At 37.9% G+C, this 25,785-nt stretch overlaps 1 protein-coding gene and 1 long non-coding RNA gene across 4 annotated transcripts in view; one reads left to right on the top strand and one right to left on the bottom strand.

The window, feature by feature from the left end:
* The window catches only part of lmo3 (LIM domain only 3), a 100,940-nt gene that overhangs the window by 25,224 nt on the left and 49,931 nt on the right, over positions 1-25,785 (top strand). The window lies entirely within an intron of this gene.
* The window catches only part of LOC133662034 (uncharacterized), a 63,664-nt gene continuing 46,594 nt past the window's right edge, over positions 8,716-25,785 (bottom strand). Inside the window, exons 2-3 of the long non-coding RNA XR_009828054.1 lie at positions 8,909-9,000; positions 8,716-8,756 (exon numbers count right to left, since the gene is read on the bottom strand). This is a non-coding gene — a long non-coding RNA (uncharacterized LOC133662034). The remainder of the gene's footprint in view (positions 8,757-8,908; positions 9,001-25,785) is intronic.

Below are 25,785 nucleotides of genomic sequence, written 5' to 3'. Positions count from 1 at the left end.
ATAAAAGACGACATCAGAAAAATGTGGTGTTTTTGTTTAAATCAAATTAGGAATGTGTAAATAACATAACCTAGACCCCTTTGCAAAAATGCAAAATGGTTCATTGCTGCCGGTAGCGGAAAACCCAGCATGGAACTGTTTAATCAACGCAGACGTCATAATCCCATCAAAGCTCACCTTCATGCATTCACACACAGCACCAACATTTACGAACACGGATGCTGTGGTCGAAAAAAGGTAAACATTTAATTAATCTGTTTGTGGCCGCATCGGACAAAGTTTCAGTTTGTTCATCTCATAGCTCATAATCGTGGTGCTTTCAAGGAACCTTGGTTAAAGTTTGAAACAGAAATGCCACTAGTTTTTAATTATCATGATTATTATTATCCACTAATCTATGTATGCATTTGTTTATTTGAAGGACAATGTACAAAAGAGGGCTGCACCAGATTTAGTGCCATGCTCATTTCCATCTGTCGTCCTTTTATGGCACATTTAGCATCCACAATTAAAATTACACAAGATTAAAAGTACATAAGATTGAAATTACATGATGAAAAGCAATTTAAAATACAAGTGCAATACATAGAAAAAGTGCGAGTTACACATCAGTGTGCGGTCAAGTTACAGTATTTTAGCAGCATCATCCAAAGTGCAGAAGTATATGAAGTGCAACAGTCTTTAATCCAAATCAATATCCCACAGCATACAGTATACAGTGTAGTAGCCATCAGATGGTACCCACAAGGGTATGCAGTATGTAAACAAGATGGCGATATTACACTATTAGACTGGTACTCTGGTGGCCATTATTGATAATCCTATATGAATCAGCTAATGGCCAATTTACACAAGTCCTAAAGGTAGGTAAGTAACGATATGATCATTTTATATCACAACCAAAATTATCACAGTTATCGCAGTATTGTTGAATGTGCTCAAAGGTTATATGATTACTAAAACTCACATTTTGGCTACTATACATCAAATTTGTCAGCGGACACACCTAGTGGGGGTTAAAGGTATTTTAGGGAGCCCTGAGCCACCCTAAAAGGTCCAATTATGCCCCTGGTTTGACCAATTGATGAACAATATTATTGATGAATCCTAGACATAAACATGTCAATATTGGGGCTTCCTGATCATGGAGTGCGCCATCTATTGTCCGTCTCAGTTATCGCGTAGGGAAGACTAGCATGTGTGAAGAACACCGGATACAAAGATCAATGGATTGGGGTGTTTGCATACAAGAGGGAATTGGTTTAAAATCACATAATCTAGATATGTTAATATTGTCTTTAAAGATCAAAAACTTTATTAAAGTTGTTTCCATACAACATCATGAAGACAACGCAAGCTACAGGCAGAAACAGTATTAAGGTTTTTACATGTGTTTTAAAAAGCAAGTTTCAACCAAAGTAAGTCAATAATTTGTGTTTAGTGAATGTAAACATTCTGAGTATGTGGGCCGCTGATGTTAGCTTTAAGATGATGATTATAATAAATATCCAGATTTTGTTAAACACTAACCATCATGCAGCATTATTACAAAGTGATAAACAAGAAATACAAACTCCGAACATAACAAAAAAATCACTTACTGTACAATGTCTGCTCTCACTGGGATGTTGATTGATCGAATGTTTATTTACTCCGGATTAGATGAGGAATTAATCATAAACCTCATGCAGGATTTTAAAAAAATAAGTGACACAAACGGCCGTCTTTTTGTTTGACCAACTTCTTGGTTTCTCCCAACAACTTTGTGCTATAACTATTCTATAATATACATAATATGAAGTGACAGGCATGATTTACGTTATAATTTAGAATTAACATTCACCAACTCAGAGGCGATACAGCAGCAGCAGCTCAGTTGTCAATATTGTAGCTGCATAAGCAAGTTAGCTCTATGTGATCACAGCGCCACTAAAAGTAGTTCCTTAATGTTAGCACTTAATACAACAATATCACTAATACTTGGTTAATATTCAGGTCAGGAGATGAAAATGGAGTATTGTTGGCAGTTTTTCGATGTTTTTTTAGACGGCTTTATAGGCGCAATAGAGTACTCTAATTAGCTACATTGTTCTTCACCTCGTACTTGCCGAAAATTAAGAATCAAAATGCATTAAAAAAAGAAAGACATGTGTTCTTGTCTAACGTTGGGATTGTGAATTATAGGTATAATTCTACAAGAGAGTGTGGTTCCCCTTTAATGCTAGGAAAAACAATCAGCCTCTATGAGAGCATTTTATTTTGGAGCTAATTTAGTACTGAACAGGAAGTGTTTGTGTCCACATGTTGTGCTAGTGATTATCCATCCATCTATTTTCTACCGCTTGTCCCTTTCATGTTATGTAATGTTATTGTTATCATGTAATAATAACAGTACTACAACATGCGTCCCGGACCCGTTCATAGGAATAACCCCTTTCGGTTGTCAAATTCTATGTGGACAAAAGTGGTTGACCACGATGGACCAGGGCTTGATGAGCTTCTGGACAAAAAACAGGTTCTATTGTACACGTAAAGGGGAAACGTAGTTGTTCGCTGTACTGTACCCCCTCCCCCCCACTTCTTCCCTACTCCCCCCCGGAGACCCCCTGTACCAGGCTAGACATACATGTGGCGGCCTCAGCACTACAAGGTGAACTACTCCCTAGCACGTGTTATTATTAATAACTGCCAGGGAGAGGGGTCACCACAGACAACTCCTTGAAAAAGAACCCCGGGCCAGGCAAGTAGGCCGCAGCTGGGTGTGTTGTAAAACAATACCCCCTCGCCCCCCTAAGGAGACATGCTACTTAAAGCAAGAATAATGCATCGGGGAGCGCCGGGCAAGTCGCGAAAGCTCGCTTTTTGGCCGTGAAAAATGAAGATCTCACCACCTGGTGATTTTAAGCAGGCCTTTTAACAACTGTGTTTTTTGTCTTTACTTTGCACTTCTACATTGTCACTAAACTAGGATACACATTTAACCACTTCAGCCATTTTGCTCAGAAAAGTAATGTTATTCCTTTACCTACAAAGTCGCCAAGAGGCGATTTTGACTATTTTACTAAAGCTGTCAAAAATAACGAGTTAACTCGTGATTAATCACAAAGAAATATCCAATTAATCATGTATATAGATAGTTTAATCACACAATTTATTCAGCGTACATGCTCCTTTAACTTAACTGTGGATTGTTACCTGTTTGCCATAAGGTCAGTGCTTGCAAATCTCACTTAAAAATACACACTGATGGGACTTTAGATACAACTGTTTGCAAATTTTGAGCAGATAAATTACATGCACTCAGGTAAACATTTTTAAAAATGTTCCTGTTTGACATTCTGACAGTAAATTTGCATTGTTTTTAAATCATATTTTTTGTAAAGGTACTTTATATTATGCAAGCTAGTAATCACTTTTGATTAATCAAGATTAATCTACATTCAAAAGTGTAATTAATCCAATTTGTAAAAAAATATTTGACAGCACTAGTTTGTACATATTTTACATATCAATTAAAGGGGGTGATACTGCAAATATTGGTATCGATATGAAACCAAGTAATCACTGTTTTGTGCAATTATTGCCAAAACCTACTTGAAAATGATTGCTTTATTGAATGATTTTATATTTCATTTGTTGATCATGCAAAAAATTAAGCAAACAAACATTTTTTGTAAGTGAATGTGTTTGAGAACAATATAAAACAACATGAATAACAAAAAAAATGTGAGCATAAAAGAACTGAAAAATATTGATTTGGTCATCTTAGAATTGATCCGATACTTAGTCTATTGATACTATTGATGGATTTGGGTGGATGCGCCCCTCTGAAATATATATATATATATATATATATATATATATATATATATATATATATATATATATATATATATATATATATATATATATATATATATATATATATATATATATATATATATATATATATATATATATATATATATATATATTATGTATATATATATATGTATATATATATATATATATATATATATATATATATATATATATATATATATATATATGTATATGTACATATATATGTATATGTATATGTATATATATATATATATATATATATATATATATATATATATATATATATATATATATATATATATATATATATATATGCTATATTTTTTAATTCTATGTATTTAGTTAAATGTTTTATATTTTTTTGTATTCATTAATTATCTCAATTTCACGTTTTTGGGTATATAACATAATACGTGCTATTAAATGTCGCCTTTATGTTAGAACCGTAAGTAAGTTGTATACACGAGACTTGGCTTATTGTGCATGTTTATAGTTTATCCTGAGAATTGTACCTTCAACGCACAAAGAATGAAAGCTGTTAATGTGTAAGCAGTGTTTCCTGTTATATTATTTACAGTCAAACCATGCTCTCTCAAGACCTTAATTATTCCCATTGTACTCTCAAAGAGACTAGACAATTATGCTGCTTCGCTAAAATGGTTATAAATGAATTCCACTAACAGGAGATGTTCTGTGATTAATATTTCTCCCATTTTTATGCGCACTGCACCCACACACCCATCTTTTCCGTCTGTGACTTCATGATATCAGTCAGGATGCTTTCTTACTTTATTGGCTGTGTGCAGTTAGTCGCTAGAAGTGCAGGGATTGGTCAACCGACATGCCAATCTTTACAGGCCACAATGACACTCAGCCGCTTCTCTTTGGAAAAAAATGTATTATGTTCTCGGTAGCTTCTGACACCGCAAAAGTGCAGCAATGTCGTCACTGAAATATCTATACACAGCGTCACAAACTGGTTAGGTTTGGGGTAGATCTTAAGTTGCTATGCAACGCTTGTATCAATAAACACATGGCATACATACATTTCAAAGGAAAAACCACGAATACAACTTGTAGGAAAAGAGGAGACATTTCAAACCACAATCACTTAAACGCCAAATGTCAAAACAAGTCACACAATATGTCACACAACATGGCATGAATAATTTCATAAAACAAAACCCTGATGCCACAAATTTAGCCCTGTTTGAAAGCTAACACTTCGCTCATTCTATGGAACCAGTGTCAAATTATCTACTAGTAAAACTCACTCAATGAGCCAGTAGTATATATATATATACATACACACACACACACACAAACACAGTCGTGGTCAAAAGTTTACATACACTTGTAAAGAACATAATGTCATGGCTGTCTTGAGTTTCCAATAGTTTCTACAACTCTTATTTTTTTGTGATAGAGTGATTGGAGCACATACTTGTTGGTCACAAAAAACATTCACGATGTTTAAACTGCACGATGTGATCAACTTTAAAACTGCTCAAATTATGTTTAGGGCATCCCAAAACTCTCTACCATCCAATATACAGAACCTATTCCAGGATAGAGATGCTCACCATAGTTACAGTCTAAGAGGTAACAACAAATTATATTTGCCTAAATTTAGAACAACTTTAAAATCAATGTGCATCAGTGCGTGGAGTCACTCTGTGGAACAACTTAGGGGACGAGTTAAAAACCTGTTCTAACATGATTCAATCCAAAAGACTGTTTAAAAAAGAAGTACTGAAGAAGTACGAGGAGGAAAGAGAGTGATGCCCTCAGCACAGAGCGATGGGAGAGAAGTGTATGGTCAGAGAGTGTTTGGGCCTGTGTGTGTGTGTGTGTGTGTGTGTGTGTGTGTGTGTGTGTGTGTGTGTGTGTGTGTGTGTGTGTGTGTGTGTGTGTGTGTGTGTGTGTGTGTGTGTGTGTGTGTGTGTGTGTGTGTGTGTGTGTGTGTGTGTGTGTGTGTGTGTGTGTGTGTTTTGTCTCGTCTTGTCTTGTCTCATACTAACAGTTGTACTTTTGTATTGTTAGTGTACAGGAGTTTTTCTTGTTTTTGTTTGTATGGTATTGTTCCTGTATTATATTGTTTATGTTAAATGTGGAATGAGTGAGAGGGGTTGGGATATTATAAGCATCTGCTTCATCCAACCCCTTTTCAAGCCTTGCACAAATGTCTCTGCAATGATGTAAAAAAATGTGTTGTTGTACTGTGCAGGTTTGAAATACATACTTCAATTCAATTCAATGTATTATGGGTGTACTGAAAATGTGACCAAATCTGCTGGGTCAATGTTAATATTTGGCAAGTTTCACTGCAATAAGGTGCATTTGGTAGCCATTCACAAGCTTCTGGCAAGCTTCTGGTTGAATTTTGACCACTCCTCTTGACAAAATTGGTGCAGTTCAGCTAAATATGTTGGTTTTCTGACATGGACTTGTTTCTTCAACATTGTCCACACGTTTAAGTCAGGACTTTGGGAAGGCCATTCTATAACCTTAATTTGAGCCTGATTTAGCCATTTCTTTACCACTTTTGACATGTGTTTGGGGTCATTGTCCTGTTGGAACACCCAACTGTGCCCAAGACCAAACCACCGGGCTGATGATTTTAGGTTGTCCTGAAGAATTTGGAAGTAATCCTCCTTTTTCATTGTCCCATTTACTCTCTGTAAAGCACCAGTTCCATTGGCCGGCCAAGAGCATAATACTACCACCACCATGCTTGACGGTAGGAATGGTGTTCCTGGGATTAAAGGCCTCACCTTTTCTCCTCCTAACAAATTGCTGGGTATTGTGGCCAAACTGCTCAACTTTTGTTTCAACTGACCACAGAACTTTCCTCCAGAAGGTCTTATCTTTGTCCATTTGATGTCAGATGAACCAAAAATTTAGCCGTTTTTTGAACTAATATATATATATATATATATATATATATATATATATATATATATATATATATATATATATATATATATATATATATATATATATATATATATATATATATATATATATATATATATATATATATATATATACATAGTTGTGCTGAATAACAATTTTAACATCAATAAATATTAAATTATAAAACCTAATCACTCAACTTTAGGCAGGATTGGAACCTAGTATGACTGTCTTTCAAGATCAGCATTAATGCTTTGCACCATGGGAGAGAATACAGTTAAATAAAGAACAACCTGTGTATTAAAATGATTTGCAAGTGGTCTAGTTCAGGATAAGGTCAGTAATCAATTTTTCTAAAAGATTCAGCCAATTTCTCTAGGAAGTGTTAGCCTTGAAGCCTCAGTGTGAAAAAGGCCAAAAAGAGGTGCATGACTTCCCTCTGCCTTTGTTCGGGATTTGAAGATGAAGCTGAGGCGCTGCTGTCGCATCCCACCCACACATCTTAAAAGGAGAAACTAATGATGCAGGCCGTTAACGCGAAACAGCGATCTTAATCACAAAGAGGAAGAAAGGAAAACGCATGTGCAGTGTGGAAAAATAACTTATCCAGACTTGATAAGCTCTGTTTTCTTACATTTAAACCCTGAGTTATATGGACTTTTATGTTACTTTATTTTTAGAGAATTATACATCTCATCATGTTTGTAGTCAAATTAATAGTGTTGATACCAAACCGAAGTCTCTTTCTGAAGGCAGTGCCATGTTCAGCTGCAGTTCTGATAAAACTGCTGGAATATCTTTAGGGGCTGGCATTGTTAGTAACACAAATTTGTGTGGTTACTGTACACTCTTGAGAGTTTACGCCTGATAATGTCTGAGGTTCCTGCTAGGGCTGGCCGATACTGCAAATTAAATTGATATCAATCAATCAAACTTTATTTATAAAGCGCTTTTCATACATAAAAGAAATGCAAAGTACTTTACAGACTTAAATCAATACCCCAATGACCAAGCACCCCTCCCCTGCCGCCCTTCGAGAAAAAGTTACCACTCCATCCAGAGAAAAGTCTACATGCAGCATGACACAGTTAATTATTTGACATGTAAAGACAAAAAAATGCAACCTGAAGAAAAAATAAAAACCATTCAAATAATTTCCCTGAGAAAATAATAACTAAACACCTACAAATGTAGTGCAAAAAGCATGGGGGGAGGGGGGGGATACATGAGCCATGTTCTCTTAATCTTCCCTCTGTTCACTAAATGTCTGTGGAAGTAGTGGTGATGGAAATTCCTTCCATCATATATTTTAGGGAATGTGAATTCTGAGTTTACATCATAAGATCCTCGGCTAAGTCATTCAGTTTTTGGTGTGGCCAGTCAGCAGGATGAATGGGGGCAGCTTTGATAAATTCACAAGCATCTGTTGAAGCTGAGGATGTGTCCTCAGGTTGTTGGATTGTAACAATGAGTCTGCTGCTACTGCTTCATTATCCTGTAATACAATTAAACACACACACACAGAACAACTTTAAAATATATCTGTAGATGTATTAATGATGATGATTACAAGACGAACATTTGAGTGTTTACAATGCCCTGTTAATGTTTTACTGTAATTATATAGCAAAATATGGAAGAAAATTACATATAATATAAATATATCGGTATAATATAATGATAGGTCCAACCCGTAATATATGTACAATATAACCTTTTACTTCCTATTCCAGTAACAGAGTTATAGTAACTATACATATCTATTGCTAAAAGTCCATATCACAGCACTGAAAGATAAGTAAAACAACTAAAAGTATCTAAAAATAATTGTGACAGAAATGAGTCTGATATTGAATAAAATGTATTACTATTGAACATATAAGTTGTAAAAATGATTGCTCCTACAGTCTGTTACAAATAAACACTCACCTTGATCACATTTTGAGTCTGTCTCTAAGCAGCAAATGTGCTGCTGTTGCCTGCTGTCTAAATGGATACTGTAGTGTAAAACACATAAAGGCACAAATGTCATCACTGCATACATTGTAATTCAAGTACTTTTTCTACAAAAGTGTATTTATAGATGAATAAAACATATATAATGGGAAAAAATTGCCTTGCAATCATATTCCAAAACTGAAAAACTCACATGTTTCTTCACAGCGAGGCTCAGGTGAACACAGCATCACCTCCTCCTCTGTTGCAGCTTCTCCATGTGCCTGTCGTGGCTGTTAATATGTTCTGATTGCATGGAGATCATCGCAAATAGCATACATTATTTCATTTAAATAATAGCTTACATTGCAGCCAAATGAGCCAATAGCCGAGCTTACATTATATACAGTTTAAATTTGGGTTACCGACTTTTTCACCCTCTGTGGATTTCTGAATGTTCTTCTTTATAGATGTTAAAGTACCACTGATAGTCACACACACACACACACACTAGGTGATGCTGAAATTACCCTCTGCATTTGGCCCATTCCCTTGTTCCACCCCCTGGTTGGTGAGGGGAGCAGTGAGCAGAAGCGGTGGCCGCGCTCAGGAATCATTTTGGCGATTCAACCCCCAATTCCAACCCTTGATGCTGAGTGAGGGAGGTAATGGGTCCCATTTGTATAGTCTTTGGTATGACTCGGCTGGGGTTTCAACTTACAACCTACCGATCTCAGGGCGGACACTCTAACCACAAGGCGACTGAGCAGGTCTTGCTGTTGCTTATTTACTTTGTTTACTTCTGAACTTCACCCAATTGAGCTGATAGTTACTGTTGGCGTGCTACACCCGCTGGTCTCTGAGCAGGAATAACGGCAATAGCAGCCTGTTGTTGTTAGCCCATGTAAGAAAAGTCATGACGGCAACGCTAAAAATTAATTAGCTAAATGTATGTACAAACGTCCTCCGTCCTTCGCATTATAGGCTGCGGCAGATAACGATGATGTCCTACTTTTCATTGTAAAAGATTATCCATCCATCCCAATTAGATAAAATTGCTCCACTCTTCTTCTCCGACCATGACACGATGTGACGTGGCCCTCCACCAGCAGGAGCAGCAGTATACCAGTCGGGTTAACGGCGCAGGCGGCAGGTAGCAGCACTTCACGTGGTAGCTTAGATTGTTAATTTTTAAAGAAAACGTTCCAATTAAGAGTACAGCGTATACAAAAGTTTTATCCAAACATTTTTATTTACGTGTTTTTATTATTATTATTATTGTTATTTTTAGAGATGTCCGATATTATCGGCCGATAAATGCTTTAAAATTTAATATCGGAAATTATCGGTATCGTTTTTTTTGTGTTTATTTTTTTATTAAATCAACATAAAAAACACAAGATACACTTACAATTAGTGCACCAACCCAAAAAACCTCCCTCCCCCATTTACACTCATTCACACAAAAGGGTTGTTTCTTTCTGTTATTAATATTCTGGTTCCTACATTATATATCAATATATATCAATACAGTCTGCAAGGGATACAGTCCGTAAGCACACATGATTGTGCGTGCTGCTGGTCCACTAATAGTACTAACCTTTAACAGTTAATTTTACTCATTTTCATTATTAATAGTTTCTATGTAACTGTTTTTATATTGTTTTACTTTCTTTTTTATTCAAAAAAATGTTTTTAATTTATTTATCTTATTTTATTATTTTTTTCAAAAGGACCTTATCTTCACCATACCTGGTTGTCCAAATTAGGCATAATAAGTATAATAATGAATAATAAATAAATAATAATTCCACGACTGTATATATCGGTATCGGTTGATATCGGTATCGGTATTTAAGAGTTGGACAATATCGGGATATCGGATATCGGCAAAAAGCCATTATCGGACATCCCTAATTATTTTCAACATTCTGCAATTTGCCGCCGCTCCAAAAGGTGGCCTGGCGGCGAAGTCGATGTTTAAAAGTTAAAGTTAAAATACCACTGATAGTCACACACACATTGGGTGTGGTGAAATTACCCTCTGCATTTGACCCACCCCCTTGTTCCACCCCCTGGGAAATGAGGGGAGCAGTGAGCAGCAGCGGTCGCTGCGCTCGGGAATCATTTTGGTGATTTAACCCCCAATTCCAACCCTTGATGCTGAGTGCCAAGCAGGGAGGTAATGGGTACCATTTTTATAGTCTTTGGTATGACTCGGCCAGGGTTTGAACTCACGACCTACTGATCTCAGGGCGGACACCTTCTTTAACGAGCTTGACCAGGTCCATTCCTGTTTTGTATTGTTTGCCAATTTGATGACTAATGAATTGGCAACCCAATACAGAATAAAATAAAGTAAAAAAACAACAAAATTAAAACAAATGGTTTAGGACTTGTTTGGGAAAGGCTGCTCTACAAACTAGCTAATCACTTGAAAATAAATTTTTATTTTTAATCTAGTGATTTGTGAAGATCCGATCAAAAAATAATTTCACTTGTTTTTATTATTATTATTCCTTATTGTATTTTTCTGAATGGAGTTATGACATCTTTGTTGACATATCAAGGCAGTTCAAGACATTGCTAACCACTGTTAACCACTGTCGCCATGGTTGCATATCGTCTCTACAACTTTAAACAAGGAAAGAGTTGTACAAACATTATTATTCCCACTTTAGAGTTAGACAATGTGATGATTACTCAGCAGTGTGTGGACAGATCACACCAGCTGAAAAGATGGTGTGGACTGTAATGGCTTACTTGTGCTGCCTCCACATTGTGCGTTATTGTTGCTTCATTGATTTCTGACAGCCACGTATTCTGGGTAGACTCATGCACTGCAATACTCTCAGGTCTTTGCTCACACCTTCATCTTTTTGTATGGTTATGATGTAATTGTGATGCACATTATGTAATGTGCTCAAGTAAAGACAGAGGGGACAGACGTGGGAAATATGAGTCTTTGTTAGGATGATGACAGTTCAACGTAGTGTGCTGTATGAAAGGTGCAGATTAGTGTTGCTTTAGTAGGAAAAGGTCCTATAATTGTGTTACGCTAAAATCCATCCATGTCAACGAAAGCGGTGTCTGTTGTCCACCTAACCAAAATTGAAACATGTCATTGTTTTCAAATTGACTTGTGGCTTTGGCCAGAGACAAAAGGAGAAAGACCTCTAATGAAGGACTTCCAGGCATAGTTTTTATTTAGAGGTTACTGTTTTGATATGTAAAATGGTAATAATACATTAGTGCATTTTGTTATGTGGAATGGTGGAATCCAAGTGAATTATGTCATGCTTTTATTTTGAAGCTTGCTTTGCACTGAACAGGAAGTCTTTATTGCTGATTCTCGCTGCTCATACATATGGCTAATTGAGCATTATTTGGTCCGCTCAGTAAAATACAAGCATGAGCACTCACCCAACTGCACTGAAGTGCACTTAAAGGGGACATATTTTGTCTTTTCTGGCTTATAAATGTTACAATATTGGATAAACGATTGTTGTTTTAACTATTGTGACTGTATCCAATGCATATAATATGTATACCAGTGGTACCACCTCAGTAAACACTTGGCTCTCCAAGTACCACCATAACGAGGCAGCATTACAATACAGTAGCATAATAGGCATAAGTATTTATTTAAAAGAAGGGATAGGTTTTATTTAACAAGTATATGTAATAGTTTTTGCCACTGTGACATTACACACAATGCACAACCATCATCAACAATGATATTCCATATACAATACATGTTAACAGACTTCTTTGATACGCGTACAACAAGTTTGAGAATCCATCCATCCATCCATCTTCTTCCGCTTATCCGAGGTCGGGTCGCGGGGGCAGCAGCCTAAGCAGGGAAACCCAGACTTCCCTCTCCCCAGCCACTTCGTCCAGCTCCTCCCGGGGGATCCCGAGGCGTTCCCAGGCCAGCCGGGAGACATAGTCTTCCCAACGTGTCCTGGGTCTTCCCCGTGGCCTCCTACCGGTCGGACGTGCCCTAAACACCTCCCTAGGGAGGCGCTCGGGTGGCATCCTGACCAGATTCCCGAACCACCTCATCTGCCTCCTCTCGATGTGGAGGATGTGGAGCAAGTTTGAGAATCACTGTGTTAAAAGGAAGTGTGTTAAATGTAGATGTCCCCTTTAAAAGTAGTGTCCCAACTTACAAGATTTGATTTCATGACCAAGCTTGTAACTCAAACACTCGTATTTCAAATCAGTGTCATGCAATACAATTGATTTAAAACAATTTAGGTCGGCGTGGACCCCCCAAAACAGCACAATTTTAATATAATATGCCTTTTAAAAAGAAAAACACACTTATAAACAATATTGTGTAAAAAAAATATAATAGCACATACTACAAACAGTAGTTTTATGAAGTAATGTAATAATAATGTACAGCATTTAAATCAGAGTTTCCAGCTGCTTCTCCTTCAAACAGCTTCTTCATAATTTTCATGGATAAATGCCCACCATTTAGATATAATTTCAATGTCCTTGGCTGGCGTTGGACTCATTCTTCTTCAGTATATTGCAGACTAGGAGTGCCTAGCTATGTCTGCTACAAGGTCGGTCATATTTTTGATGATTTATTTTTTCAATTCAATGCATATAATCCACCACTTCTTTTCAGCACTTTCCCTCTCGGCAACTTTCAAAGTTATGTCAATCTCTAGCTATAAGCTAATGCTTGCGAGTAAAACGTAATGTTTTGGGGCAGATCTTACGTGGTTTATTGTGACAATGGCTACGCCTCCCATTGGTGGGGAGTCTCATAACTCAAATACACTGTATATGCTGCAACTTAAAGATAAATAGCTGAGACACAGTTTGTAGCTCAAAATACTTAAAGTTGGGCTACGAATCTATCTATTTTTAATTGTGTTTCAAGTGTAAATTACCCATGTGCCTTGTGATTGACTGGTGACCAGTTTAGGGGATTCCCTGCCTCTTCTACAAACTTCTCTTGGGAAAAAAATTATGACTGAAATGAGGACAAGTGGAATAGAAATTGGATTGATGGATAAAAAAAATATCATATAAACACAAAAGTGAAAAAAAAAATGCTTTGTGCTCTTACTGTGTTGCTTGAATTGTTTTTCTGACAAATATACCACAGAGAACATCAGATTGACTTGACATTTTCTCAAGACGCTCGACAAATCATCTACTCTAACTTTGGAGTGTTTTGATGAATCAACCAAGGGATTTGGTACACATATTTAGTAGGGGTGTGGGAAAAAAATCGATTCGAATATGAATCGCGATTCTCACGTTGTGCGATTCAGAATTGATTCTCATTTTTAAAAAATCTTTTTTTTTTTTTTTTTTTGTGATTTTTTTTTTTTAATTCATCAATACAACAAAACAATACACAGCAATACCAAAACAAGGCAATCCAATTCCAAAACCAAACCCGACCCAGCAACACTCAGAACTGCAATAAACAGAGCAATTGAGAGGAGACACAAACACGACACAGAACAAAACAAAAGTAGTGAAACAAAAATGAATATTATCAACAACAGTATCAATATTAGTTACAGTTTCAACAAAGCAGTGATTAAAAATCCCTCATCAACATTATCATTAGACATTTATAAAAAAAAAGAACAATAGTGTCACAGTGGCCCTGCGATGAGGTGGCGACTTGTCCAGGGTGTACCCCGCCTTCCGCCCGATTGTAGCTGAGATAGGCTCCAGCGCCCCCCGCGACCCCGAAGAGAATAAGCGGTAGAAAATGGATGGATGGATGGGTGTCACAGTGGCTTACACTTGCATCGCATCTCATAAGCTTGACAACACACTGTGTCCAATATTTTCACAAAGAAAAAATAAGTCATATTTTTGGTTAATTTAATAGTTAAAACAAATTTACATTATTGCAATCAGTTGATAAAACGTTGTCCTTTACAATTATAAAAGCTTTTTACAAAAATCTACTACTCTGCTTGCATGTCAGCAGACTGGGGTAGATCCTGCTGAAATCCTATGTATTGACTGAATAGAGAATCGTTTTGAATCGGAAAAATATCGTTTTTGAATCGAGAATCGCGTTGAATCCAAAAAAATCGATTTTGAATCGAATCGTGACCCCAAGAATCGATATTGAATCGAATCGTGGGACACCCAAAGATTCGCAGCCCTAATATTTAGTGTTCTGACGAATGCGTGTGTGTAAAATTTCTGGGCTATTGAGCGCACCGGTATTTGAACCGCACCCACCAAATTTGAGAAAAAAAAACAACTTTTTTACATATACTGTATTAGCCTCACTGGATCATAAGCTAAAAATAAATGCCGGTCCGAACATTTTGTAAATGTTTATTTATACCTTAATTGTTTCCAAATTGTGCCTGTCACGCGGCAGTAAAACGGCTGATCAAACAAAACACAAGTCATCATCATGGACCCACTAGCTGCAAAAGCTAGCTTTCCCATCGGCTAAACACTCAAAAAGTCGCGGTAAAGTCTTGGTGAATTTACGAAACTCAAACAATACAAAAATTATGCCATTGTAAGTCATTAATACTAAGAAAGACACGTGTAAACATGTTAACATATTCGCTAATGCTAACGACACCAGCTTGATTACATTACGATAGCACGTACAAATCTGCATGAAAACACTCCTACAGACGTCACACATGGGAGGTTTAGTAAGTATGGATTGTTTTAGTTACGTTGTAAAAATTCCAAACGCTGCTTTGAGTAATGAATAAAGAATCCTTTTGAGCAGAAATGCTATAGACGAATAGTTGACGAATAGTAGAATAGTAGACGGAACGGGATATACAGTACAGGCCAAAAGTTTGGACACTCCTCATTCAATGAGTTTTCTTTATTTTCATAACTATTTACAATGTAAATTATCACTGAAGGCATCAAAACTATGAATGAACACATGTGCAGTTATGTACTTGACAAAAAAAAGGTGAAATAACTGAAAACATGTTTTTTATTGTAGTTTCTTTAAAATAGCCACCCTTTGCTCTGATTACGGTTTTGCACACTCTTGGCATTCTCTCGATGAGCTTCAAGGGGTAGTCACCTGAAATGGTTTTCACTTCACATGTGTCATAGTTTTGATGCCTTCAGTGACAATCTACAATATCTATGAAAATAAAGAAAATGTATAGAAATGAGAAGGTGTGTCCAAACTTTTGGCCTGTACTGTACTTCCAGTTCAAGGCACGAAACAGGAAGTACATTTTCAACCCGCAGCACCTGCAGTGAGCGGACTCGTCCAAAAAATGGCGCCATAGCACAAACAATAACACACCTTTTCTGTGTCTTTGTCGGTGTTGAAAACTATTTGTTGAATACAAAACATTGTGGCTGTTGGCAAAGAAAAATCCATAATTTAGCCACAGAGTTATATAAGCCGGAGGGTTCAAAGAGTGGGAAATAAGTAGCGGCTTATAGTCCGAAAAATACGATAGTTGAAAAACATGTCCGACATCAAGCAAAATGTTTTTGCTGAGGCAGTGCTATTTGATGCATGACTAGACGAAGGATGCATGTAAGGCCTATTTTTGTCACTATGACATCTTGTAAAATAGTTGTGATTACAGTAATAGGAAAAAATGACTTCTAATTTGTATGTCACTTTGGACAGAAGTGTGCCGAATGAAAAAATAGAAAAGCAGCATCTCCCTTGAGTCACTGAGAGACCTCGAACCGCCCTCAGGGCCGCTTGATACACGGCTGCGGCTCTGTTTCATCAGCGGGCTTATCTAATTCTCTGTCCCAAACACATCAACCTGGGTAATGAAAAATTCATCGAGTCAGTTACTTTGCGCAATTGAACACATCCATCATCGTCTGTTACTCCGTATTCTAGTACACCACGTGACCGGGCCTGATCATGACCGAGCAGACCTCTTTGTAATGAATATTGACTCCGGTTGTGTTAAATTCATTGAAGCAAAGATCTAGTTTTTAAACACTGGGAACTCACGCTGTCCCACTTTAGTAGCAAAGTCTTCAAGCATTAAACGTCTTTTAAGGTTTTCATTAAAAACAGCCGAGTAGAAGTTGATTACCTGATAGCCGGAATGTGCTAAATTTCCCTCCGCAGTGGCAACTAATGTGGATTTCCTCGCTCATGCAGACTATTTGATACCCTCCCTCCTACTAGATTAACCTTTATGGCCCTAATAAATGCTCTATATTCACATCAAAAGGGATGAGAAGATGGCGCAATGCCTGATGGGAAAGGGGACCTGCTAAAAAGCGCTGGAACAGTAATCTTGGCTGTCCACTCCAAAATTGTGCTCCCTTTTGTCTTTTTAATTAAACTCAAGCGCAGTTAGGCGGCTATTTGACCTTTGCTGCCCCCTCTTTAAGGGGAGTGCTGCAGGTCATTTCCATGCATATATTAATATCCCGTTTCCTTTTAGGCCAGGCTTTGCAGATTAAGAGGGATATTGGGTCTTGGACATTCCCCATTTTTATTTGGTTGGGTGGGAGTGTGTTTTTTTTGTAAAATAGTAAAAGGGAATGTTGTTTTTTTTCTTGACAGACAACAAATTTACACCGCACTTCATCACATGTTTACAGTTACACAATTCAAGATGTCCGAACAGGAGCTTATTCCTTCCCCTATTTTAGCAATTACTTTAGCAATACTTTAAGTAGTAAAAGAAACTAATCTAAACGTGTCGTAAAGTTGATCGAGTACAATTATAGAATATGCATATTCTGTACTGTAAATAAATAAATAAAGGGATGTTTTAAATTAATGCCTTGACTAAATAAGAGTAAATGAAGAAGTGCATTTGTAAAACATGTGTTATTAAATAATGAAATAATAAATGTGGTTCAGCATCTTGTTTCATAAACCACTTGCTTGTACTATTTCTTATCTTAGCTTTAGTGCATTACGCTTTTATTCAGTCTGTTTCTTCACTGCAGAGGTCAGTGATATTTCCAAAAAAACAACATTTCAACAAGTTTAAAGGCACATCTTTTTCATTAGGCTTTTTACACATTGTTTTTTGTTTTTGTTTTGTTATATATTGAATATATTATATACAAATATAATATATCAGTTTATATTATATACTGTATATATATAATATGTAAATATTAAATATGTGTTACATTTTATATTGCTATATATTTAAACGGGCAGCACGGTGGCAGAGGGGTTAGTGCGTCTGCCTCACAATACGAAGGTCCTGTGTTCGATCCTGCGCTTGTGATCTTTCTGTGTGGAGTTTCCATGTCCTCCCCGTGACTGCGTGGGTTCCCTCCGGGTACTCCGGATTCCTCCCACCTCCAAAAACATGCACCTGGGGATAGGTTGATTGGCAACACTAAAATTGGCCCTAGTGTGTGAATGTTGTCTGTCTGTCTGTGTTGGCCCTGCGATGAGGTGGCGACTTGTCCAGGGTGTACGCCGCCTTCCGCCCGATTGTAGCTGAGATAAGCTCCAGAACCCCCCCCATAGCCCCAAAGGGAATAAGCAGTAGAAAATGGATGGATGGATATATTTTTAGTCTACTTTAAAACTGCATAATCATTTCCATCCTTACCCTTTCCATCCTTTGAAACTGAGCTACTGTGTGGAGCAATTTCCCTTCTGGATCAATAAAGTTTGTCTAAGTCGATATCTAAGTTTTGAACTCCTCTCGGTTCTTAATTAATAATCTGTTGTTTTCTGTTGTATTCATTGGTATTATTACTACTGTTATTCTCCTAACTTTATTTTTTTATTTTATATTTTAATTATCCTGGTGTGAAGCACTTTGTGTTGCAACTCACCTGTGCACGAAAAGTGCTATATAAATGAAAGTTATTTCATTGATTTTACTCCACATATTCATATGCAAAAAAAATGTTTACGCTTTAGCAAATGTTTTCATAACTATGTTTTTCCGAAGGTGAAAGTCTAGTGGGATGGACTCCAGCTCACCCATTATGACTCTGAGGACAAGCGGTGTAAGAAATGATTGAAAACACAGACCGCTTTGGTCATGTGGAAAACTAGAACAATATTGGACCTTTTCATGGAAACGTGCCAAACGTGTGTGGAAAAGGTTCCCTCTGCAGTCACCACATCTGCAGCACAGGCCTCAAGCCTGGCCTGGAACACAACTATAGCGCCACCACATATTTGGCCACCACCCCTCTTTTGCAAGCATGCAAGAGCGAGATAACGGCTTTCTGTTTGACTCGCACTGATGTGCAGCATTCCCTCCCTCCTGCATCCCACCGCTTTTGGCATAGGCCAGTCTTATTTTGTTTCACAGCTATGTGTTTTGGAAGCTTTCATCATTTCAAACCACTAACCCTCACACTGTCCTCCATGGGTACCAAATGTCACCCCTACCATCCTGCACTGGCCATGCTATTAGTTACACAATGACAAGAGCAGAGGTGTTATGGTGGGATTAATCAAATATGTGATTAAAAGTGGAACTGTGGAGAAAACTTGAATAACTTTCATTTGCATATGTTCAAGCACATGGCAGGTACTCGTGAGGTAACCCAACCACAGAGCACAGCTCAGCTCTGAGACCAGGGCACTGGTCTGGGATCTGCTGAGGCTCATTAAAGACAGCAGGTCTCAAATTGTGCATTCTGCTGCTGCTGGTGGTTCTGCTCAGCCTCACTCCCTCACTGGGGATGTTGCATTGACCACCTATGTCAGTCTAATCATGTTCAGCAGGTAGATTATTAACAGGCCTCTGCAAAAGTCGCCGTTAAATGTGTTGTTTTATAATTATATATTATTGTTAGTACCGGTATTCTATATTTTTTTTATATTTAAATATAAAAAATTACTATTCAGCTATTATTAGTAGTAATTGCATTATTAAAAATAAATTTATAATCATTTGTTGGTTTTTTTACAAAAACAAATTCCAGAAAAACAATATGGTCACACCTTTTAGCTTAGTATTTGTTTTACCTCCACCAAGTGCAAAAATGATAAATGAGTGATTTTTGTTGTTGTGTGTGTTTAAGTGGTTTCATGGAAAAGTCATTTGTGGAAATGTTTGTTTTTGTTTGTGAAGATTTTTGTCATATACCGTAGGCAACAAGATACTGGTAAATTTGAGGGTGGCACAAGAGTAGGTTTACCCCGTAGGACAAATTAATCCAGTCCCAGTTGTCATGGAACAGCAGCAAGGTCTAATTTCATATCCAAATTATATCAATTTAGTAGGCTTTTTTTCCTCATGTCTGTCCTGGCAGCAGTGCTTGTGTCAGAGGTCGTGTTTCACATTAGGAAGGTCACATGACCTCATACTGTTAAGCGAAATGTGCAAGCAGGAGTCAAGCCCCATTATGGAAGTGCTGGAGCGACGGAACCTGATCTGCGACAGTCAGTCAGTCAGCTCGGTTTTGCCGGCAATTAGCGCGGTAATGTGCGCGGACGCAGCGGCGTGCGTGCCTGAGCGAGGCATCGTGTGTCCACCACTGCTTAACGAGGCCTTTATGGAGATGAAGTAGGGGTTGTGGGGAGAGGAAGAGGCGAGTGCTAACCGGGGTGATTGGAGCTGGCTGCAGCTGTTAAAACAGCACGAGGTGAAGGGGCGGCAGGGAGATGGGGGGTGCAGGACTGTGGAAAACAGGACTGCAAATTGCTGTTTGGTTGGTGTCAACCCCACTTACAGCCCTTATTTGAATGCTTTAGGCAGAAGCTGAGAAGCCTGTGCTGAACCCCTAAGCGACTTCTCAATTAGTGCGCGGCCTAGCGGAACTGCCAGACACGATTGTGCCCCCCCCCCCCAAAACCACCAAATCTCATCTCGCTACTGATTTTCAAGTTGCATGTTTGCCAGATGTCATTTTTATGAACATTGTGTTTATGTCGACATGAGTTGTTTTACAGAGGAACCTCAATTTAAGAACATTTTACAAACTTTCCCATTTACTGTCAGGCTTGTACGAAGGAAGGGACTCAGATGCAGAGATGGGATTCTAAATAACGCTTTTATTTTGAAAACTCTTTTAACCTCCCGAGCAGAGTATATTCAAAATACTATGAGTCACAAAAACAGACAGCGAAAAAAGATTCCAAAAAGGGAAAAACCGAAAATCACTCCAAAAGGAGGAAATACAAAAATAAAGACGAATTATAATTAGCACCAGATCTGCTATCAAAAACTTTAACAAAAAATGCTCCAACAGGAGGAAGAAAATAATGACTATAAAAATTACTACTCTAATCTTATTCTAATAAATGTAAACAAAAAACTTTGAGGAAGGAAGATCATTAGCAAAAAATCATAACTCACCACTGCGGTTGAAAAAAGGCTAGATAACAAAAGTCGCTCTGAGGGAGGAGAAAAAGTTAACTCAAAATTACAGCGTGAGAAATACTGGATACAAGGAAGTAGACGTGGGACGAGGCAAGGCATGGACATGAACATGGATGCTAGACAGGCACGAAAGCTCGAGACAATCTGGCACAGAACAAGGGGAGGCATGGGCTTATACGGAACATGAGGGTAATGGGAAACAGGTGGAAACAATCAAGGGTCAGGGATGACGTCCGACTGGTAGCACAAGAGGAAGGACCCGTGATCTGAAACAAGAGGAGTTGCTTTTCAAACTAAAACATGCAAATCACAAGACAGAAAAAACCAAGACAAGACTTCCCTCACCGCGGTGTGACATTTACGAACCACGGACTGCATAAAACGATGCTTTGGTGTACGCACCTTGTTACCATGTACGAGCGTTTCATTCACCTATTGTGTGGCTTTCAGTGCAGCCATTTTGTGCCCGGAAGCACATCCATTGTTAGCGGGATGAGCACGAGATCGGTAGGTCGTGAGTTCAAACCGCGGCCGAGTCACACCAAAGACTATAAAAATGGGACCCATTGCCTCCCTGCTTGGCACTCAGCATCAAGGGTTGGATTTGGGGGTTAAATCACCAAAATGATTCCCGGGCACGGCCACCGCTGCTGCTCACTGCTCCCCTCACCTCCCAGGGGGTGAACAAGGGGATGGGTCAAATGCAGAGGACACATTTCACCACACCTAGTGTGTGTGTGACAATCATTGGTACTTTACATTTTGAACTTAACAGTTTTGCCGTCAGCTATGGTGCTACTTTGTGCGCTTTTTACATGTTTCTAGCCTTTTTACAACATGTCTCTAGTTTGGCTAACTCAACATGAGTCCAAATTAAGCAATGGACAAGTGATGTGGGTTTTGAAACCTTCAGGAAGTATCCACAGCGTTGTCGACACTCTCTCCCCTACCTCCACCTCCCTTCCGCTGAACACTAACCAGATTAACCGACAAAGTAAAGTGCATTTTTTTAAATAAATGTTAAAGTTAATAAAACGTATGTAACTGTTAAATTCAAGTTTTGTTTTTTTAATATTTCAAACTGGGTGCACCGCAGGGCTAAGTGAGAATGTGGCTGCTAATAGGACAATTTAACTCCTTTTGACTTTGTTATTAAATAAAAGTTGATCCATCACCCCCTTATGTTTTTTTGATATACAGTACTGTATAGCGCTTTATATTGTGTTCAGAGTGTACAAACATTTACTAAAATATGGACTTTTATCGAGGATGTAAATCATTACTAATATTTACCTTGTTTCTTATGGAGGAATTTGCTTCAATATACGGACTTATATACAAATGTAAAAGACCCTATAAAGTTCACGACGGTCTGAGACAAGAAACACAGCTGGGCTAATGTTGCTCTGTCTGGGCGCTGAAGTCACATGTCACTTAGCAACTTTTAAAGGCACATACACACACACACTGGTCTCATGAAACATCTCAATTATTTTTAAAAAAATTTTTAAGTAACGCAATAATTACTCAAAGTAAGTAATTACATTTATTAAGGAGTAATTCCGTTAGTAATTCAATTAATTTTTTTAACTATTGAATTATTTTTTCAAAGCAATTTTCCAAACACTGCTTTGTAACGAGGGTTACACCTCAGAGATAACACACTCCACAATGGGTGAGTCCGCCTTGCTGAATCGAGTGGAGCCAGTCCCGTGTGTGAAATGAGATGTAAATGTAGCGATTTTAACACCCTGATTTATTCATGAGGAACGCAAAAAGGAAGACGAGAATGCTAATGCTACACACTGCTTTGCCCTCGGCTGAACCGCATCGACAAACAAGTCGCTCAACAAAGGAATTAACAACTTCATTACGTCACCTGACAGCCCTGGCCCATCATACCTTGCTCCACGCTGGCTTTAATGGTCGATCGAAGGCTTATCTGTGACCACAGATGTCACCAAGTAACTTTTTGTTCAGGCAAACATTGTGAAAGACAGGTGAATATTGGTCAAATCTAATTGGTTTTCAGAGGGTTGAAGGACTCAATGTGGTGCTGAGGTCCAGAATGGTTGTGAGGTTTTGTTAAAGGTGGCACCCTGGATGCAGTGACTGACAACAAACATAGCATCCAGATGACCAAAATTCCACCAAGTTATCTATGTATTCTTTACTTCTGAGAATGAATATTTCAGTCATTTCCCATAATGTCATTTCCTTTTTGAGTAATGTGTCGATAACCAACTCTCCTTGGAACGCCCCCTTTCTGATAGGGTGCCCCCATTTAGTGTGACCTAATCTCCATAACTAGAGCTTATTTCCCCACATAGATGTTGTAGATAAAAGCATTTAAAACTTTTTTTTTTGACAGCCTGGTTCATGATTACTTTAAAACTGATATGGTTAACATTAGGAGCAAAAAACTAATATAAAATAATCACAATTTCCAGACTTACCTGCTCTTACATCTCTTCCATAAACGACATATACCTGTGTTTTCTTATGCTCTTTCAGTATTTCATAAATCCTCTTGATGAAAACATCAGTAGAAGAGGACACAAAAGTTTATATTTGTCTGTTGTTTTGCAGGTTCTGACTTGGTCTTTCTCCCCTTGAGTGTGCTCATAATTTTCAGATCACATTTGGTTTGGATCTTTGAAATATTTTTATATCCAAACTCTGACCTAAACGTTTCTTCTTCAAAGTCAGAATCATTAAAATTATTGTTGCAAATTACTCTCCTCTCGCTTGGTCCATCCCATTTTGCACAATTCAATTTGACTGAAGAGGTCCATACTTTCCTGGGACTTAGACAAACTTTATTGATCCACAAGGGAAATTGTTCCACACAGTAGCTCAGTTTCAAATGATGGAAAGGGTAAGGATGGAAAGGATAATGCAGGTATTAAGTAGACTAAAAATGTACCAAAGTAGCAATATAAAATGTAACATATATGTAAAATGTACATATTATATATACAGTATATAATATATACTGATATATTATTATGTTTTTATATAATATATACAATATATAACAAATCCCATTTACCATGTACAATACTACAGTATATGTAACAGCTGCAGCAAAAAAAAAAAAAAAAAAAAAAGGCAGCATAAAATAGAGAGTAGATCCAGCAGAAAATATATAGTATGAAAAAAGAGAGGTGGTGAACATAGACACGGTCAGGTAATAGACAGATATCATCTATTGCTGTATGGCAAGTGATTATACAGCTGGATGGAGTGCGGAATGAAGAATATATTCTCATTTGGAAATGCATGCAGGCTGACCCCTCCTTTAGTTGTATTACTACAACCTGCAACGATGCATCTGGCAGACATATTTAATTATGTATTTGCGAATCTGTGCAAAAATATCATGATTTGACATGAAATTACTACTAAAACACATGATACATAATATTAAATTGTTTCCAGTCTTCTGTAGGTGACGTCAGCAGGCTGATACAGGCCCGCCCCCATTTTGGAGCTCAGTGGTTTTGTGGTTACAGTGTCCGCCTTGAGACTGGAAGGTCGCGAGTTCAAACCCCGGGCGAGGCATACCAAAGACTATAAAAATGGGACCCATTGCTTCCCTCCACTCAGCATCAAGGGTTGGAATTGGGGGTTAAATCACCAAAATGATTCCCGAGCGCGGCCACCGCTGCTGATCACTGCTCCCCTCACCTCCCAGGGGGTGAACATGGGGATGGGTCAAATGCAGAGGATAATTTCACCACACCTAGAGTGTGTGTGACTATTGTTGGGACTTTAACTTTGAAAAAAGCCTAAAATCACTACTGTGTCTATTTCGTGGGACATTTTACCTGTCGACATCATTTTTAGGTTCAGAACTATGAAATAAGTGCCAATGTTGTTAGCCTTTTAATGGTCGCTCACATCGGGGTTATCACTCCAAAGTACAACAAGTGTTTCTTAGAACGAAAATAACCAAAAGCGACATGAAAAAACATAAACTATGATACCTAGAGTTGCTGGATCGATAAGAATTTAGTGAGTAACAGAGGATTTGTATTGCAATGAAGAGTACAGTAATGCACTTTTTTGTAAAGCGGTGCCACACTGCAAGCAAGGCCAGCTAGAAAATTAAGACAGAACTAGAACATCTGGAACGCAACACCAGTTGACTGGTAATATTCTATGTTTTTTTTGTTTTTGTTTTTTAACGATAACGAGAAAATGTTGTGTTTTTTCACTGTTTCTGACATATTTCACACTTTTAATAAAGTTGCGCTTTAAAGAATGGCTACCATTTACCTCGTCCCAAACAAAACAATTCACTCACAGAGTCACAGCAATTACCTTACGAATTTCCTGTAATTACTTGGGGCCATTCACGTGTAATCTGGAAATGCTGAGAGGTCAAACTGGGCGCCGGTAATCGTGAGTGATTGAGTCTGAAGGAGTGTCACACACACACACACACACACACACACACACACACACACACACACACACACACACACACACACACACACACACACACAGGAGGGTCTGTTTCCACCCGGCTCTTAATTGTCCTGATGAGAGGGGTCACGTTTTGTTTAGTGGAGGTCAAGAGTGGCTCTTTTGTTTTGGTTCCTAAAAGCACGGAAAGGAATGCCATTTGATGGGATGAAATGACAGGCCCTCAACGGCAATATCATTTAGTCTGCAGTTGAAGTGCAGCCATAATTAATTTGAGAGAAAACTATGCACTAAAAAGCTCCTTTGTTCGGTTGTAATTTCTCATTAAAGCAGCTGCTCTGCTGAAAAACCTGAATTCAATTTAAGGCGTTGC

The sequence above is a fragment of the Entelurus aequoreus genome, linkage group LG12 (genome assembly GCF_033978785.1).
Source record: "Entelurus aequoreus isolate RoL-2023_Sb linkage group LG12, RoL_Eaeq_v1.1, whole genome shotgun sequence".
Lineage (NCBI taxonomy): Eukaryota > Metazoa > Chordata > Actinopteri > Syngnathiformes > Syngnathidae > Entelurus > Entelurus aequoreus.
The sequence above is the reverse complement of the archived record's forward strand: the minus strand, read 5'-3'. Positions and strand labels throughout refer to the sequence as shown.